Here is a 20,700-nt window from a genome sequence, read left to right as displayed (position 1 = left end):
GCAAGAGCAAAAATAGGAAGCCAATTACGCTGGCCTCCTTGCAGGGAAGTGAGAGCGGGTGAGGACATGGGGCGCTGCACCGCAGCTCTGCCCTGGGCACAACCTGTGCAGGAACTTGCAGTCCCCGATGAAAAACATGACCTTTAGTGATGTGTTTGTTCTGGGAAGCAAAGGGAGACCAGCAGAAATCTGCAGGAGCAGCAGGAAAGGCTGAATCCGAGCTTCCTCTGTTCCTGATGGGTTAAGGCTTGGGGTGCTTCTATTTGATGCACTTTTTGCCACCACCCCTTAGAGGCATGATGCAGGAGAGGGTACGTGGTCTCTCCTAAATCCATTTAAGAAAAACCTGCTTCCCATTGGAAGTGAGGCTTGATAGAAAATGGGAAGAATTCATAGGCTATGAGAGTACCCCCACAGCTTTGGACATGCTGTAGGACAGAAGACTGGCTTTATTTAGCAGGCTCTTAATCTCATAAAGCAAGACACTCATAATAGAAACTGCTTAACATCGCAGTCTTCCTCTGCACCTATCCCAATTTGACTCTGTCTGAATGTGGCAGACACAGATGACTAAAGGATTTCAGGTGAGGTGCATAGGGCCTTGTAGAAAGGTCCTAATTCTTCCTTTTCTTTGTCAACATTTTATTGTCCCCGTGATCATTTTTGTCATTTATAGGATCACACTATCTGGTGGGCTACAGTAATCCTGCCATCAATCAATGCACTGGTGTTCATCTCCTTCCTCCGTTGTTTCCTCTTCCTCCTTGTTGTTGCTCAAAGATCCTAATCTCACACTTATTACTGGTAAGTTCCAGCTCATTTCCATTTCTTTGCTCACTTTGAAAAGACATGCTATCCTGATAATGAAATGAGGATAAAGTCTTATCCTCATTAATATCTTCTTGGAACTGTTCTTTTACATAAAATAATAATGTAAAACTCAAAATAGAATTAGGAAAATGTTGAGAATTTGGTTGCTTTGTTTTATTTATTTTATTTTATTTTATTTTGAGGGAGTTGCATCAATTCACATAATGTGAGATAGTGTGTGTCTGTACACTGCACTGGGGCTTGTAGGCTCGTGAAGCCAGCAATCTGAACAGGGTCTGCAGCTCACAGGAAGTTACTGTTGTTTCTTCATGCAATCAGTTCAACTGTACAATGCACAGTCCTCAAAAATGGAGCTTCCCAATGTCTGTAGTGATGTGCCTTATCCTAATCTTTACCTGCAGAGTATCAGAGGAATACCTATCTCTAGATGGAGTGAATGTAAACAGATGTAACTCTCAGCCTAAGTTAGCAAACTTTCCAATTTCTGGAAGTAAACTGAGAGAATATAATTTCCTCATCCTCTTCCCAAGAAAACATTTTAAGAAATCACAGGTGGAGGATTTGTAATTTCAGGGGGCAGCAAGTCTCTCTCTGGTCCTGCTGCAGAAACAAGGGATTGGCGAGTCCTGCAAAGGTGCTTTTGGCAAAGCAGCAGAGGTTCCGTAGTAGCAGAAATACAAATAAAGGCGAAAGGCAAATGTCTGAGGATGAGTCAGCCAGGAGGTGAATGCATTTTCTCCTAAGTGGGCTGTTCTGTAGATCACACTGAGACTTAGAAACCAAGATAAGGCTACAGGTTCTGCGCTTGAACTTTTTACTGATCTGTGATTAATTGCTGGAGAATGACATCAGAAATGTCCCTGCTCTTTTCCTCCTTTCTTTTTTTTTTTTTTTTTTAGCTCCTATTTCTTTAGCTTTCTGTTCTCATGCCTTCTCCCTTTTTCATTTTTTCCCCCTCTAATTAAATAAAAAGGACTGCACATTCTGGGCTGCCACCCCCCATATATAGCTTTTCACCAGCATTTCCAGATGCAGAAATGATTTTAACTGGCAGTTTGCAATTAAATAAAGACGGAAGGTCTGTAAGTTCCATCTGCATATCTGCATTTCTTTCATGTGCTTTTGCTTTGCACTTTGCTGTGTAAAATCAAGACTTGTTCCATGTGCACACACAGACATTTCTGCTTCGGGAGCCATCAGATCAGTGTTATTCAGGCTGCAGTGAGTCAGGAAAGCTGTGCTGACAGGGCAGTATCACTCAGGAGAGCGACCTTCTTTCCTGACTGGGAAAATCTGAGCGTAATGTGCTGCTAAATGAGATGAACCCCAAAGGATTTAACACAAAATCGTGCGTTTTTTTTTTTTTCCCTTCCCTGATTTCTCTTAGGGCAAAGCTCTACAGGTAGGATTACTCTTCTTTTTCCTTCTTTCTTTCTTTTTCTTTTCCCCAACCGCTTCTAAATTAGGCAAGGCTGCCGGCACGGCCGCAGCGGCGCGGCCTGCACAGCGCTTCCCGCCAGGCCCGTGCCGTGCCGGGTCCTCCAGCTCGGCGGCCCGGCGCGTCGCCGCAGGCCGGGGGGTGCAGGCCGCGCCCCGCCTCCCGCTGCATTGCCCGGGGTGTGCCGGCAGCCGCCGCTCCCGCTCCTGTCCCCGTGTGGAGGGGCGGCCCGGACTGACGTTGGACGGAGCGCTGAAGTGGGACAGCTTGGCGCGGGGCTGCGCTGACACAGACCTCGCTGCAGCCTGGCTGCAACGCGCGCTCACTGCCCTGAGTATCGGCGCTGCTCGCTGTTACGAAGTTAGAGCCCGAAATAAAAAAACTGCTTCCCAGAGCAGTAAGAAATATTTGAACGCTTCGGGCATTCGGTCTGTGATTCAGAGATTTATTTATAAAACTGTTGATTTTGGGACACTAAAGCATTGCATTTAAGCTGCAGAAGTGAGTCATGTTTGTGGGAGGTAATTACTGCCAGAACACACAACCAACTTTTGTAGGTTTCTTTGTAAAATGTCCACTTCTGATCTGCAACTACTAAAAATAAGAAGCTTTGCTGGATTTCAGCTTAAGTTATCTTTATGGGGTTATGTGGCTTTATAAGTAAACTCTGTTTTTCTGACATGATAAAACAAATGACTTACATGCCTGGGAATTTATTTGAGTGTTTTATGTGGGCTGTTCTGAGCAGGTAACTTTTTCAGCTCGTGAAGAACCAAAGAGACTGTTGTAATACTGAAAGGAAATTTGTTTGTCAGGGGAATGATAGTAGCCAGCATCTACAAACAATGTTTGTTCACCATAAAGATCTTTGTATTTCTTGTTTTATCCTCAAACACAATAATTTATTCTGCTTTGAGCAGGTCCTGGGAGCTGAGGGAGCTCCAGATGTCGAACACCTGCAGGAATTACATGCAAGGAACTTTCTTCGTTATCCCTCGGTCATGACTGTGGAATTTGAGTTTATTTAACTTGTGGTCACTTAGCAGCACTCCCCACCAGAGATGAGTCAGATGCAATGCCACCTCTCCCAAGGGAATCTGCTGCAGTTGGGATTAGAAAATTAATGTCATCCATCTTGGCACATAAAGCTTAGAACATTTTTTTCCCATGCCATTAAGGGAGAATATAAGGAGCACCATTAGTCCCAGCAGCCTTTCACCGGAAGTGGAGGTGCTGTCCAGAATTCAAACCACAGGCCTCTGACTATCTCCTTCCTCTCCAAAATTTGCAGTTACAGGAGAGGCCTTCCTTTAAAAGCTGCAATTACCTGTGTTGGTAACGTGCCAGCAGTCAGCAGGCTCTGCAGCAGCTCCTGGGAATCTCATGACTGACCACATCTGGAAGCCTTCCTTCTGACTTCTGCACTCCCACGCAGCAGTCAAGCTCCCACGAGGTGCATGGCCTCAGTGTGGGGCAGCAGGCAGAGATGGGAAGGTGGACACTTGCCACCCAAAGCTTTATAAGGAAGAGAACTAAATACTATTACCCTTTGCCTCTTTGAGCACTCCCACCTGATTCCCAGGATTCTCTCACAGCAAGTGCTTTGTTTATTTTTCTTGTTCTTTCTTGTTGTTGTTGTTGTTTTGTTTGTTTGTTTTCTCTTTGCTTGGATCAAATTTTAGTTACCAGCTTATTCTGGACAAACATGCTTGGCCATGCTTATTGATTGACCTCCCCTTCAGCAGCACTGGCTGATAAAGGACTATCAAAGGAGCTCCCATGCAGTGGGGATGCCACCAGGACATGCTCCTATAGGAAGAGGGCTGAGTGCCCACTCGGTGCATCCCGCCCTCCTGTGTGATGTCACCGGGGGCTGGCTTTCACCAGCACTGAATGGGCTTGGGTACAGTGTCCATTAACTTACAGATTGCTTCTTAGAGTTGTGTCAGTACTAATGTTACAGTAGAATAGGGTTGGAAGAAAAATTGTGTTTTGTCTTGAATTAATTGTGCAGGAAATAGGGATTATGATTTCAGTCTGATTCATGGCCTGCTCATGCTGCTGTCTTCGATTGAGGAGCAAAGGTTCCCAAACTTGAGAGAAAGAGATAAAACCTGGTCCTAAGTATGTATATGACAAGATGCTTTGTCGGCAAAATTCTTCCTAAAATCAAACTTATTTTTGTATGTCAGGTTAATGGAAGATGAGCACAAATCTTTTCTTCCGATGGTTTCTTTGGTGGCTTTAAAACGGGAGCAGTTGCATCCTCCCGAAAATGCAGTTATGGCTCTGATATTGGAAAACTGTTTCACAATATGTCCGCAAGTTATGAATATCATTTCGCAAACAGTCACTATAAAAACATCTTAAAGATAAAGCTAAGCATTGATATTTATCTTTCCACATACATCTTAAAGCTTTCAGTGTCTATGCTAGATGGTGGCTTAACCAAATGATCCTTACCATACTATTGGCAAAGCAGTTCAATTGCTGTGTTTCTTAGAAATTAGTGTATTTTGGATTCAGGATTCACATATGATAAAGTGAAACACACTTTCACCAAGCCTAAATATTCCGTAGATGTAATTTAACTTAGTAAGCTCAAATCAGATAATCTTTGCCAATAGTTTTAAAAATTCCTGATTTTAGAAGCTAAGATTGCCTGTGTCAAAGAGAGGTCTCTGTTAAAGGCCTCCAGCTGACCTGGCAATCCCCGCTCAGCCTCAGGCTATGCCATGAGCTGAAGGACATGAGGCAGTTGAAGGACTGAATGCTTGTTGAAGCTGGTCTGCTTTTCTGACTCATGACTTCTGCAGCAGTGAAAGAACACTGGATTCTGCTTCAGCAGTTGCCTAGAGTTGAGTTCACATAATTGCAAAATATTCCCTGAACCAAATCCTGACAGAAACAAGCATTTCCCTGGAAAAAAAACCAAGAACACAAACCATATATCCCAGTTGCACCTTGTACCACATTGGCAGTTCTGCTGTTATTTCACTAGAGAGAGAAATTCAAGGGAAGAGAATCACATTTAAATTGTTTACACTTCTTGAGTCCACTGCAAGTCCCATTAAATTAAGTTTCTGCTGTATAGTTACTTGATCTTTCTGAGGTATCACAGTTGTTCCAGCACAAACAAACAAGGGGCATTTGTTGCTGTTGCTGTGTTGCTAGGATTGATCACCAGTGGCTAGGCCAAACACAGTTTTTGGTTGATATTTGTTGAAATCCCAGCTCCATGTCCCGTCTGAAACAAGGGATGCTGAGCCATCCCAGCAGAGTGTCTGGGACTGCTGCTGCAAGATAAAACAGATGAAGGCAGATGAAAGGTATAATCCTTCTGGGAGGGCTCAGTTAGCAGCAAGGAGGGTTTGGATAGAGGGCCTAAAGGATTTGCCAAGTAAATGCTGCCCAGCTCCCACTCTAATTATTAAACTAAGCTTCCTCCCCTGTCCCACTGTTTTTAGGCAGTTAGTTGGTGCAGCCTCCTCTAAGTGCCACAAGTAAAAACTTCTTTGTGGCATGCCTCCTTTTCTAACAAACAACACCTTGCCCTAAGGCTTTGGGTTAGAGATACTGTTTAGACCAATAACCAATGACCTTCTTGAGATGAACAGTAGACCAAAACCTCTCTTTTGATGGCACAGCACCAGGGGCTGCTGAGCCCTTTTCTCAGTGGTGTCAGGGCTGCCAGCATTCACACGGCATGGATTCTTCACTCTCATCTTCCACGGCCATTCCTCCACTCCTATCCTTGCTGGCCCTCTGACCACTGGCTCCTATGGAATGCTCACTGCTCTCCAGTTCTGCAGAGGATTGGCGAGCACAGGCCTTGACCTAACAGTGGCTTCCTATGTGCCTTTGTGGTTCTTTGCTCTTCCTGCTTTGTTAAGGACTCTATATTGTGGCTTGTCCTGGGACACTTCCTTGATATGGAGAAGTGTAAGAAAAGGCTGCCAGCAGGCAGAAAAACAGAGTAAAACTGCATTTTGTTATGGAGCTTGGGTTCTGGGTCTCTTATTTAGGTGTTTGTATGGGCAGTCAGCTGCACTTCCAAGCCAGTTACTTCCAGCGATTCACCTTCAGGGGACTTAGAAGTGTGGTGGGAACAACAGAGATAAATATTGGTCACAGATTAATGATAAAAAAGAAAGAAATTTTAGTGAAACGATTTAACTGCTAGCTCACAATTTGTTCGCCAAGTTTTAGTCCAGTCAAGTTGAAATGGCCAAGTTCTTAGTGCCAACAATTGAGGTTTGTAAAGGAAATACCAAATCAACCTTGGCGGAAAAAGAGGCAGACATTAAATTTCAGAACAAAGAATGCATTTGCTTTGTAGGTTTAGAAATAAACAAGTTACTTAGAAGAAAATAAGTTTGAGGGTTTTTTGCTTGTTTGATTGCCATGTTGTTGAACTGGAGCAAATACTCTACAGAATTGTCAATGAGGGAAGGGGGAAGGGGACTGGTACAGGGAAGTGCTGCAGAAGTGTTCAGAAACTTGCTTTGCCTCATGGTGTAAAGATCTAAGAAGAGTCCAGACCGCAAAGTCTTGCCTCTTCTTATTTCAGCAAGTGCCAAAAAGACACATTCTTTAATGCATACAATAGCTTTTCTTGGATACATTGTCGACACTATACGCTTGCCATTGGACAGGTTTGTGTAATTTTCCCTCTATAATGTGTAACAGTGTGCCCGCAAATTCCTGCAGCAGGAGAGCAGCTGAATTCACTGTGAGGGCTATCTTCCATCCAAGAGGCATTCCACTGGAGCTGGAGAAACTATTCACAGCGTGGGGACTGCCAAGGCACGCTGGAACGAGGATATCAAAATCTTCTCCTGAAATATTATTTCAGTTGTTTCAGTTTTATAAAGAACAAAAGAAAACATTACACATTGCACAGGTAGGCTTATTTGTCTACTCTGCAAGGTAGAATGTATTTCATCCAGAAGTGACAGCTAAGCCCAAAACACCACTTTTCAGAATTAGCAGGTTTCTTTTGTAGTGCAGCTTGCCAAATCCCAGCTTCCACACCCAGTCATGGACATCAGAGAGGTCACAGCAGGGAAATGACAAAGCGTAGGTGCTGTTCCTTGTGAAAGACCAACCTAGACATAACTTGGTTAGGGAAACCCTGCACCAATTAGATCCATAACAGCCATGTAGCTAGCAGCAGAGAATGGCAGCCAGTAGCCACGATTTCCAGATTGCTTTGTGCACGTTACCTGTGAGTGCCTATCATCCTGTTTTCAACTTGCTAGCTCAGTGCAATGCTTTCCTGTTCAATTAAGCAGATGTCAAGCTGCAGGAGAGTATTTCTGGAGTTTCTGCTGTAAATTATTCAAATGTGAAGAAGAAGCAGCACCAGCTAGTATTTGGGTACTCAATCACACACAGCAGTCACCCGTACATCCCTTTTGTAGTGGTTGTGATAAAACGCTGCTGCAGTGTCACTTATTCTACGTTATGCAGTTCTTTCTGAATTGTCCTTTTCTATTTAAAAAATAGAAAAAATTAATAAATTCTAAGTAAATACGGGAAGACTTTATCATGTGTGAATTGGTAGATCTTATGATGCAATTTTCCTTAACCAAAGCATGAACTTTCTAGTTTTAGCCTATCAAATAAAATCTGTAACATCAGGAATACATTATTTAGTTTTCCTGATACAGTCCTTGCTGGAGGTAAATAAGATATCGTGGCAATATCATTCACTCAGTTACAGTTCTGGCTGTGTCAGCATTTACACTGAAACCTCCTCTTTCAGGGTTTATAACGCAGCCATAAAATGCACTCTCATCTTTAACTTGGCACACAAGGTCCCAGTCTGGCAATGAATTTATTTTACAAAATGCAAGAACAATGCAGTATCTGTCTGGCTGTGTTCAAGTTAAAATTCTTTAGCAGAGACGGGCCTATGTAGAGAAGCCTGAAGAATCCACATGGCCAGTACCCAGCTGCAGCCTTTGAAGGTCACCAGATGCATAAAGTCCATGAGTGTCAGTGCCGACAACATTTCATGATATTTTGCACATGCACAGTAAGCTTAATCCAGAGTGTGGTATTTTGGAAAACTGCTGCATTGGTCCTGCCTGCAGCTGGTGTACTTGTGTGATTCCGTGTACTTGTGTGACTGTGCAGTTCATGGGGCTGGATGTCTTTCCCCAGCCTGTGATGGGTTGGCTTCCTCCACAGAGCCTCTGACCTTTGCCTTCATGGCTGTGTCCATCTCCAAGATCATCTTGGATGGCTTTTCCTCTTCTGCTAACAGTACAGCATAACCACAGGAGTGGGACTAGATCCCTATTGGTCCCTTCCAACTCAGGATATTCTATGATTCTGTGACTTAGATAAGTTCACATCTCTGGATTTGCCACAGAATTGTACTTTCCAAAGCCATGAGAGTATGAAGACACAAGCCACCTCAGAAGGGCAGGCACAGCACCCCTTGCCCAAGCACTCCCACTCCTGGCTCCCACTCAGTGCCAGCCCTCAGCTTCCTGGAACATGTTGTGGTTTGCAATAGTCCCCAGCTGAGCTGAGCAACTCGGGTAGCACTGGTTGAACCTGGCAGACTTCATACAGAATCACCAATGCACAATATTGTAATATACAACAATTATAACATATACATTCCGAGCAATACTGTTTTCAACCATTATATAAAAGACTTAAATTTAAACAGAAAGGATAATGAGATTCTATCTAGAATCCATCTTTAAGGCAAAGATACAGGATGTCAAGTTTCCAAAGATTAATTCACTCTTTCCTTATGACATTTCCTTCTGGAATTAAAAAGCTCAGCCCTCCAGGTTCTCTCTGTTTCTGTGCTGCAGATGGTTGAAGACTGTGATACTGATTGCATATGCTTTAAAATGAGCGTATTGCTCCCATGTCTTCAATCCAAGTAATATAAGACTACATTTAGGGAAAAAAAAATCACAGATATAGTTTCTAGGATATACAAGCAAAATAATAATATCAATAATGCCATCATTTTAAGTATAACTCAATAGACACCTTGTATTCTATAAATGTGCAGAACAACAGACATGGTGTTCTGAGTTTGCACTTAGATGTACGTTCAGGGTGTATTTTGCTTGTGTTGTTCAGCTATTTATACCATTTGGAAGGAGATTATTTCCAGTTTCTGGCAATATAACTGATCTTTCAAACTCACTGACAATCTGTACCACAGAAATAGAACTGCTAGCAATTAGGTGATTAAGACACTGACACAGCCAATTCAATTAAATATTTGGACTCAGTTTTAAAATTAATGCTAACTGATAGTCAAGTCATTTTACTGTCTCTGGGGTACATTAAGAAATGGGAAGGAGATAAATCTTAATATTGAAATATGCAAGCTGTCATAAGAAGGGTTTGTGGAGAAGGAAAGAGTAAATAAAAAAATGTGATTCAAATTAGTAAAAAAGAGCCAAAAATGTACATTCCACACTTGCCAAATACAGCAGAGTCACAGTGATGTGCAGCCTCCTCTCTGAAGGATAAGACTTTGCTTCAATTTTTTCTAACCAGGGAAGGCATGTGCATTTTGTTATCGTAATAAAGACGTGTTAAGCAACTGTGTTCAGCTTTACATTGGAAAAGCAGGACAGAGTTTTCTGAAGCGGCACCTTTTTAAGGATGAGCTTAGGTGGCTGAAGTGTGTATTGTCACTGGCTTCATTCCTGAAGGAAGACGATGGCAGAAGAATCCACCTAGCAGACAGCAACTCTACTATAATGTTAGCAGAAATGTTGAGCCTGTGAATCTAAATAACAAAATGCTTTATAGCATCAAAGGCTAAAAACAAATCACTCAGGAATCTTATTAAAAGCTCTGATAAATTCTTAGTCTGATTTTGAAGCTGGTAGAGGTATCCACTTTGTTTATTTGTTTGTGGTTATGGAGACAAGATGTTTTTCTCTGTGCTGAAACCCTCAAAATGACTGGCAAAGTTCAAAGAATGAGAATATTGGTCTCAAGTGAAAAACTGTATGAAAAACTCACATCATCTTTCTCGGAATTTTCCTTTGAACGTGTGAGTTAAGGAAGTAATCTGACATTTTGAAGAAAATGGACAGGGCAATTTATCTTTCTCTATGTAAGTCTCTCTGCTCTCTGGACTCAGTGGTCGTGTAAAATTGCTGGAAGGAGCACATGTAGAAAAAGGTCTTTCTGCCTGTCCTCAGAGCAAGTGTACTTGGGGCCTTTCCCCTGTCCCACAAATGGTGCATCAGCTGCAGCCCAAAGAGCCAGTATCTTGGGGTGAAGACTTGTGGCTTTTGTGGCATAATAAATCCTTGCTTTTATCCAGAGACCAAAGAAAAACCATCTGGCTAGAATAATTGCAATTTGCTCACTTGTTTTTGTGTTTGCCATCAAATGAGCCATCTGATGATAACAGCTTTTGATTACCACCAGTCTTCAGTAAGTGTAAGGTTTTCCCTTTCTTTAAAAATCTCACTAATCATTCAATTCTTCCACTTTTTCTTTGGCTCTAATTATGGGATGGGAAAGATGGCACATTCTTTGAAAAAGTCATGATAGCCAACTTGTTGAAGGGAATGAGTATCTACCAAAGAAATATAATCATCATAATATCATAATATCATAATCATAATCCAACCTGATTAGGTTGGAACAGGTTGGCCAGAGAGGTTATAGAGTGTCCCTGTTAGAGATCTTAAAAAAAAATTCTGGATATGTCCTGGTCAGCCTGCTCTAAGTGCCTCTGCTTGAGTGTGGGGTTGGACATGACCTCCTGAAGTCCTTTCCAGCTTCAAGCACTCTGATTCTATTTTCTGTGGTATTTAGACAACAGTGCAGAGAACTGAGTTGAACACAGAAATTCCCTGAAGAGTAGTATTTGTCAGCAACCAGACCTGGTGCTATGGGTGGATGAGCAACAGGGATGAGCCAGCCCTTCTCTTCTTCCACTCTCCTCCCTCCCACCACCAAGCTGGCAATGACTGTGTTCACATTTTGACCATGGAAATGTTCACACGGCTGCATACTGTGTGGCCACCTCCCTACAACCCTCAAGAATATAAAAATTAGCAAACTGGATCAGAACCAGCCCACATTGTCCGCAGTCACAGCTGCATTTTGTCTAAGTGCTGAGTTAGAGCCCCATGTAGAACAGAGCAACCACAGAATGAGCCTCCCCAGTATCCTCCCTGTTTATAACAGTTAGCATTTTAGGGAAGTTCACAGAAGGAAGCTCAGCTTGGAGCTCTGGGCTTGTCACTCACAGATGGACACATCCTCTGCGATAGTTTCATTACAAATCACAACTGACTGTTGCACAGCTGGCTGCAATTTTGGTTATATCCAGTGACAGTAAATTTCAAAGATCATTTTAAAATGGCAAGAAAAAAAGACATACTAGTGATTGTTTTAAATTGACTGCTGGATGTTTACTTCAAATGCCCCCAGTTCTATTGTGACATATGTTTAATGTTTAATTATCCTTTTTCCATTTGTCTTCCATAAACCATTCCTAATTTCACACTCTAAAAGAGAAATCACCACATTTCTAAACTACAGAATCCTAGCTACATCAGAATCCCTGTTACAAACACTGTTCCAGACTTCTGATTCTCATCATACATGCTTTATTCACTGCAGTTCCACTATACACTGTCTGAGATGAGGTACCCAGACCTGTGTATGGCATTTAAGAAGTAGGACACTTGTAGATCTGCCCTTAAACTCACCATGATTGCTACTTTCAACCAAAAAGCTTACTTGGAAGACAAAATATGGCTGCAGACAAAGCTCTCCACTGTCATATTTAGACTAGAGCAGGTATTTTGCTAATTGAGTTGTAGGAGAAATACACAGCTGTCACAAGTAATCCCATATGCAATAGTGGGTAGCTCTGACTTCCTGGCTGAGATGGGAAGGCAAGTGGAAGACAAGGATACCAAAGATTTGAAGAAAAGGTCTATTTTTCTGGGACCTTCACGCTGAAAAACAAGTGTGCTCTTGGTATTACATGCTTTAATAAGTAAACGTATTTTCTGTGAGAAATGGCTTCAAATTACAGTGAGAATTTGATCTTATGAAAACATCTTACTCATTTTATTTGTTCAGAGTGCTCTGCAAGGTTGGTGGAGCCCATGTTCTCGACCTAATCAGCCTATCGTTAACCAGGTTTAACCCTTCACCCCAGTAAAAAAGGAGTAATATAAATATTTCTTAGTCTCATTTCCCATATTCCCAGTGTTATTATTTGAGTGTCACATGGGCTCTTTGCATATATTTAAAGCACATATGTTGAGAGGAGCTCTTTGACTCTGCCCTTTTTGTTATTTCAATGTCCAGGAATGAAATACACTGTTTATGTGTCTCCAGGCTTTGCACTTGTTCATACTCTGTGTGTACTGTTCATAAGCTGGATTTATAAAATGGAATGACCTCAGCCACCTAGTTTTCAAGACCCAGGTCCAGATGTTGACACAAATCTTTCAGTCTGAAGCTCATTGCTTCATATTACTGATGGGTTTTGTTTTATTTATTTTTTTTTTTTTCCATTGCTGGTTAGAAAAATAGTTAATTGAAATCAAAGATTCTCCACATCCAGCTTTCTCTTTCACAGGTACTTTAAAACTCCCTTAAAGGCCATAATTTCATCCCTATTTATTTAATTTTTCAAAATATATTCTAAGTAGTTTCATTTTCTCATCACTGCAGAAGACAGGCAGAACTCTACTAGTTCAAGAGGTCAGATCCTGCCCTAAAAACAGTCATGCTATACATTTGGAATTGGACCTGAAAGCACCTCTATTGCCCAGATGGGGCAAATGGCAGTGCCTAGTGGATGGAGGTTTCATAAAAAGTTGCTCTCCTCTCCCATCCAAATAGGGAAATGTTACTATTTGTGTAGTTTCCATGGAAATAAACAGGAGGCATTACTTTCATAGAATTACAGAATCATTAAGGTTGGAAAAGACAACTAGGACCATCTTGTCCAACTGGAGACACCTACATAATTATACTATGATATTTCCTCTTAGCTTAGGATGAATTAGAAATCAGAAATGTCTGATTCTTGCTAACATACTACTGCACCACACCATTACTTTCTCTTCTCTGCTCTTAAACCACTATGCAGGAATGAAACATCCTCTGCCTCTCTCTTATCACATCCTTTTACTTGAATCATTTTTTTTCTTTTTTTTTTCTTTTTTCTTTTTTTTTTTCTGTGAAGAGCTGAACTTGTATAATTTTTGGCTCTCCAGTTGTGAACTAGACCCAAAATGCCCTGGGGGAAGGCTTTAATAAAACAAGAGAATTCAAGGTAGGTCATGCTGGTAGGAAGTCTTAAGCTAGTTTTGGGATGCATGAACCTGTACAGAAGCGGAAGCTGGGAGAAGAAAGCATCTTGCAAGGCAGAATATTTTGGAAAAGGTGGTAAAAGGTCAATGTCTGAGTGCACAGATCAGTGTCTGCCACAAGTGCAACATCTTTGTCTATCATCCCCTTTAATTTCTCAACTTTGGCCTCAACACTCAATACATGCTCTTTGCGTGGGTTGTGATTAACAAGCAGTTTCCAGATAAAGTATAAATAGAGAGGAAGGGTATCAGGACATATTAGTGCTGGATTTCAGACAAAATATACTTTGAGGAAGGAGTTATTGGAAGCAAGAAACAAATGCTTGTGTGAAGCAATGGCCATAGTCATGAAATGAAGAAATCAAAGGTAAAGATTTATAGTTGATTTTGTTTTGGTTTTGTGCTTGCTCTCAATATGCTAAATGACAATGTGTAAGTGAACCTTCAGCGAAGAATAATTCCCAAAACAAAGAAACAATGGATAACAGTGTTGGTGATAGCCTGCTCCAGGCAGATGACTGCCAAAGAAAACAGAGATTTGTACCATACACAGGAATTTGAGACCTCACCTGAGTTGCGTGTTTTCAACTTGGAGTGACTGGGGAAAGAAATGGTTCAAAGCCATAGATAAATGGTGCAAAAAAGTATTAATAATATCAGGGCAGAACAGATGTGTAGCCCTATTCTGAAAGAACCAGCAAGGACGTAGACGAAGGCTGTAGTACCATAGCTCCAGGATATTTAATGCAGGGAGAAACACAGAAGCTGAAAACCAATTCCTAGCCATTATGTAAGAGTGAAAGGGCTGGAGAAACATATCACTTCTTATTTTAATACAGCAGGTATAGCAGAAAAAAAAAAAAAGAAGAAAGGAAAAAGGACAAACCACCAGAGAGAAGGCATTTTACAGTGCTGGTCACAGAAGAAAGTCAAATGATTGTTGGTGAAGCCAAGTGTGTAGGGCACTGCTGAAGAGCAGGGTGAGATGGAGAAAGGGCAGCAAAACTCCAAAAATCCCAGAGCTCAGCCAGAGCTGCCGTCACCTGAGCTTGGAGCACCCCCACGTCTGCACAAGGAGAGAAGCCAGGCAGGGTCCAAACGGTCCTCCAGGGAGGAGGCCCAGGGGGAGCACAGCCTCTGAAGGCCGAGGTGTGTGCTGTTCTGCAGGGTGCCACTCTGACTGCCGTACTGCAGGCCTTTTGTTTTGGTGAGACAGCCCAAAGGGACGTGCATCATTCATCCTCTAATCCCAGCACAGAGAGAGTCTGCCTGACACTGTGAGAAAGCCGCCAGGTAAGCAAAGCATCCACGCTGTCCCACTGCAGCTGAGCTGAATATTGAGAATTATTAATGGCTGAGGAAACGCTCCCTAGTAGTGCGTGGAGCATTTGCCACACTGCCCTCAGGAAGTCTTGGCTTCATGGGCCAGATGAGCCACCAGCCTCCTACCAGCACCAGCCGCAGCTGCTGGCGGGAGCTTGGCAGGAGCGCCCGGCGTCCATCCAGGCTCGGAGGTGCTGCAGTGAGAGCTGAGCTGGCACCAGCGTCTCCCCAGCACAGTGAGCACCTTACGGACAGAGCGGTACGCCAGAGAAAGCCATCGGGAACGCGTGGCTGCACTCTGCAACCTCAGCACAAAGGTCAGGAGGAGCATATTAATGCAAAACAGGTTTAGTTCAGTGCTGATCTCCTCCGTTTGACACCTGTTGATTTCTTAAGAACGCTGAGTGACAAGTCCAACCAAAAGAAGACATCTGGCCATTTGTACAGACAAGCAGCTGCTGTCTTTCCTCGCTCTGGGGAGCCTAGGAACAGGCACCCTGATGGCTTCCCTGGTGAAATGCCAGCCCCAGTTCTGCAGTACAGCCAGGGCTCCTTGCAGCAGCCTCACGAGGACACCTGGCAGAAAACAGAGCAGAATCCTGCAGCCCTGGGCAGCTGCTGGCAGAGCATGGCCGTCCCCAAGAACAGAGCAAGGCTGAGAGAAGTTTCCACCCCCTATTTCCATTGGATCTTTTTGTTCAGCCTTGGGCATGGAGCAGATGGGCAGAGTCACAATAAAGATCCCTGAGAAGTCCTGATGACACATTTAATTGCACAAGCAACTACATGGTTACTTTTAGTACTTCTGTAGAAAATAAGGTTGTGCCACTGCAACAACATCCAAAGTGCACTTCTCTGAGGCAAACAAGCAGTATTTAACACATGCTGGCAATGTGTTGGGATGCCCAGGTATCTAACGGAGCACTGAAAACTCGGGGTGCTGCAGAGAGTAAGGCAGATCATGGCCAACTGCTAGCGGGTGCTGCCAAAGAAGTTCTTGCTGCTGCTTGGTAGGAGGCCATCCGTAGCCAGGGACAGCAGCCAGAGCTATGGTCCCAGCAGACTGCGACAGGAGATGGACATGCCATCAAGCCAGGGAGTAGCTCTGATTCCAGAATGGGATGCTCACTGCAAAGTGTGCAAGCATCGAGTGATCAGTCCAGGGGAAAACAGCTTTAAAAAATGGCCAGAAGAGACTCATTCAATTTTAAAGACATGAACTGTATGGTAATAGTAAATTGGTAATTCTCCTTCTAAAAAAAATAACTGGCTAAGTGAAGGGCATTCAAGCAAGAACTGAGATCATGGAGCACGAAGTACTTTTTCAAAGTCTGACATGCTATTTTCAGACAATAGGTTGCAACGCAGTGCAGTAAAATTCAAATGTTTCAGTATCAGGGGAATCTGAGCACAAGACATCTTCCCCTGGGTACCCCCAAACAAGTGAAAGGCAGCAATGACAGCAAAGAGCCAGGAGCAAGAACTGCATAGACAAGAGAGATGTCTACTTGAAAAAACTGTGCTCCTGCAGCAGCCCTCCTGGGGACTAAACAGCAGATCAGCAAGAGACCATTGAGTGAGAAAATCAAGACACCAGGGGAAACTGACAGGCTGTAAGCAGGCAGAGGCAGGACAAGGCAGGCATAGACCTGCAAGCTTGCCGCAATAAATGGAGCTGAGGATATGAAGCCACCAGAGAACTGTGATCAAGGGGAAGGCCAACCATCAGGCAAAAGACATCAGTGGGATCTGCAGCAGGCCATGGGGCCTTGGAGACTCAGGGCAGCAGTGGGGACAAAACTGAAGACAGTTCAGCAGAAGGCCACCAGTAAGTAGAGAGGAAACTGCAGTATTTCAGAAATTTGATTTGACACCAGCGTGGTGGGGAATGAGGTGTCCCAGGAAGCCAGGAAGCAGTGAGGCATCAGCTAGCAGCATCCAAGCAGCCAGAGGCTTGTAAAATTCCATCAGTAGCAATAACACAAACAAGATGTGGAAGACGGATTGAAGGGGGGTGCACTTGAAAGGCAGTGAGGCTGGAGGTATTGTGGGGCAGCAGCAGTAAAAGTCAGTGCCTGGCCCAGGCTGTGCAGGAGGAACTCCGTGCTCAGCAAGAGCTGCCATCATGGCATCAATAAACAGCTAAGAAGAGATTAATGACCTTCACTGGTCTTGGAAGGAGCATGCACAGCCACAGCAAGGGGCTTAGAAGGGGCACCAGCATCTGCGTCTGCATTCGCTTGGCTCAAATGGCTGCAACAGTTCAAGTTTTACAAGTGCGGAGTCCTTTCATGTTGTTGTCCAGCACCCAGAACATGAAACATTTGAGGTGAAATCCTGCCCCCACTAACGTTAATGGGAATTTCACCTTGAGTCTGGTTTCTCTCTGCTCACACTATCCGGTATAAGGAAAGACAGATCCCACCTTAAGAGAGAGGGGGAAAATAAAAAGGATGCAAAGAAAAGCATTAGAGCAGCATTGCCACTGAGCACATGCTGGGGTGGGGGACAGGGCTGGTGTCCCTTGCTGCCAGGGACAGAGGCATGCCATGAGCTCACTTAGCTGAGTGCAGATGGCAGGCTGAGAGGGCAGGAAAACAGAGGGAGAAGGAAAAGAGGGGTAAACTGGCAGGGGAAGAAAAGAACAAGCTCAAAAGCTCACAAAATGCAAAGAAGGGGCAAGCCCATGGGCAAGAGAGCAGGCGGGAGCCAGTCACTGAAACAGCATCACAGCAGCACTGGCAAAGGCATAATGGAGTTGGGAAGTGCACAGGGGTGGGTTTCCCACAGTGCCTCATGGTGCCTTGGCTTTGATGCTGAATCAGCAAGGCAAAACCTTCCTCTGTATGGGCTGGGAGGCAGGGGTTTAACTTCAGGGTTTTGCAAACTGAGCAATGGATAAGTTTATTTCTTTGCATTCATCATAGGAGTCAAGTAACACTAGGGTCAGGTCTGTGCTTTCCAGCAGGAGACCTGAATCTTGTGGGTTAGCAAAAGAAAGTGGCAGAAGCAAGGAGATAGGACAGTGATGTCCAAACATTAATACATTACCTGGAAATTACATGAGATGCCACCAGAGGCAAAGTAGTAGCTGCATGCTTGTAATAATTTTTGATTTGTTTAACTTGAGAATATAGTTTTCATTATATCTTTTGAAGGGAGACTATAAAAGACATGAAGAAAGACCTTGCAGAAAAGGTCCTTTCCTCTAGTTGAAAGCCACAGCTGTTGTATATACAATTCTTGATTGTGACAGCGCTACAAGAAAATCAGAGAAAAAAGAAATTCCCACTGCAGAGCTGCCAGTAGCAGATGACAGCAGTGCTGACAAAGGTAGAAGAAGAACCAGGGAAAGAAGTCTGCAGGCAGACCTGCCTAGGACTTTCTTTTCCTTTGGCTTCAATGTCTTCTAATGGGAAATGCTCACTTAACTGTATTGAAGCTTCCCTATTTTCATTTCCTTGAAGAGTGAATGTCTGAGGCTCGTTGCTTGCCTGAGAACCTCTTGCCAAGTTCCCTTTGCAGGTGAAATGGAAGCAAATTACCTGGGGTTACTATGAGGCTTGAGTCCAGAATCTTCTCCCCACTGACACAGCAGCGGTGCCAGGGCCCCATCCCACCACCTGCAGCACCAGTGCTGGGGCAAGGTCTGGTCTGGGCCCACTGCACCCCACCAAGGAGTCTTGGCAGTGGGAGTGGGCAGGCAGGGAAGAAGTGAAAACCTTTCAGCTCTCTCTCTTGTTCATGTGGAAAGCCCTGGCAGTGGTCTGGAGGGGAAGATGTATGAGGAGCAGCTTACGGCCCTGGGTTTGCTCAGCCCAGAGCAGAGGAGCTGAGGGGAGGTGAAACGTGGCTGCGGCTGATGTGTGGGATGTGAGGCCACAGTGCTGGTGTGGGCTCAGCTGGCAGCCCCAGCCCAGGACCTCTGTTGCTGCCCATTTGCCTGCCTGTCTCTGCACAGCATCTGCTCATCCTCGGCACAATTGCAAAGAGTTGTTCCCGGATTGTCAGGCTGTTGTGAGGCTTAATTACTTAGCGTTTATGGAGGACCTCGTTCATTAGAGGAGCTTGAGCTATGTAAGTGCATATTATCGTTTAGGATACTTCAGGATGAAAGGCACTTAAGTGCTTGACAAACTGAGAAAGTAAATGTATACAGGAATCACACTGTTTGCCTCTGAAATGAAGCATCTGGGCTGAGACATAACAACTGTTCCCAAGCGTGCTGCAGTGAGGCGAGACCTGTGCCTTGTGCTTCTTGCCCTGAAGTAGCCAAAAATATGCTCTGCAGGCTAACAACAGCATGGCTGTGAACCTGCAGCTCTTCATGTGCAATAAGCAATAAGCTCGCTGCTCCTGGCCTGTCTCTGGCAGCCTGCACTTGTGCGGGGAGCTAGAGGAGCCCATGGGGAGGCAAACAGGAGCCAGACTAAGTGCCTGCTGGTCCGAGCCCTGCTCTTAGGCTGCTCTGGAGATTTGCCTCACGTTTTCATCCAGATCCCACAGCACATGCTTGTGCATCTCACCTCTAAGAGGGGCAGCAAAGGGAGTCTGTATTGCATTTCAGTATAGGAAAGATTCACCAAACCACCCTTTTTATGGCTGCGAGATGAAATACATACCAGTGTATGATTTAGCTCCCCTCCAACAGGCCTGTAGTTTTCAGAGTATTAGCTGTGTGTCTTCAGCAAGGAGTGCTCTGTTTTTCCGTGATAAATCTGTGCTGCACCATGCCTCCCACGTGCAGAAGTACTCGATTTCTGCAGCAAGTGGAGATAGCAATGAAGAGACCTGGAAGGAAACCAGAAAGTAGATTACTGGGTACTGCAGACCATTAGAACACATGCTTGGAGTGAGAGCAAAGTGTATTAGAGCGTCCTCACTAGTTACATCCTTGGTTTTGATTTGCTCAACCTAGGAGTCTTTAGTAATATTCTGCAAACTTCTGAACAATGTAGGATTAGTATGCACTATTACATTTCATTTTTCTATTAAGTTTCTTAAGTTGTGTTAAGTTCTTTTGATATAAAAACACTGAGAGAATAACACTGGACTATGTTTTGAAGCCTTGTAGGGAAAAAAACAAACAGTTCTTAGTTATGTTGCAAATTTATTTCTTGCAAAATAATATCAGGGTCTTCTGGCTCCTGCCTTGCACAGAAGGGCTTTGGCCTTTGGCTCTCATGTCTCCCAGTTTTATCACACCCTGTGGCTTCTGCTGCCCCTAACATGCTCCTGCCAGCCACTGCTGTTATCTCCCTCTATAGGGACAGCACGAAGGGGCTCTGTTTCTGCTTTGTGTTTGCAGGGGTCAGGGCAGTTAGCTATCTGCAGGGCCATATGTTAGAAGACAGCACTTATCAGCAGGTCACCTTGCAGCTCAGCAGAAATTCAGCCTAAGACAATAGTTAACATTTGCTAGCACCTGTAGTCTACTTATATTCATCTGTCTCAGGAGAGATGCTCTTGAGAGTATGGACGGTCTTAGAACTTTCTGAGTCCTGGTGCTGCTAGACGTCTCCACCCCAAGTGACTTCCAAGAGAGGCATTTTGCTTTCTGCATCTCTAAATGTAAAGCTCTTTCTACTCACACTGCTGTATTAAGACTGGAAGAGTTGGTCTTTGCTGATAAACTCAGCTGTTCTGGTACAGAAACGACAATATATATAATAGCAAGAAATCAATATTACTGAATATCACTTTAATGTGAATTTAATGTTGCAGAAAAGATAAACCAACCTCATGCCATGTTGTATAAAAGTA

General features: G+C 43.8%; 1 long non-coding RNA gene across 1 annotated transcript; it reads left to right on the top strand.

Moving 5' to 3' along the window:
• Positions 1-28: 28 nt before the first annotated feature.
• Positions 29-4,646, top strand: LOC149917556 (uncharacterized). The gene is made up of 2 exons (XR_016467857.1): positions 29-2,233; positions 3,190-4,646. It is a non-coding gene; the product is annotated as an uncharacterized LOC149917556 (long non-coding RNA).
• Positions 4,647-20,700: the final 16,054 nt, after the last annotated feature.

The sequence above is a fragment of the Phasianus colchicus genome, chromosome 6, assembly GCF_987193195.1.
Source record: "Phasianus colchicus chromosome 6, bPhaCol1.hap1.1, whole genome shotgun sequence".
Lineage (NCBI taxonomy): Eukaryota > Metazoa > Chordata > Aves > Galliformes > Phasianidae > Phasianus > Phasianus colchicus.
This window is presented reverse-complemented; position numbering and strand designations above follow the sequence as displayed.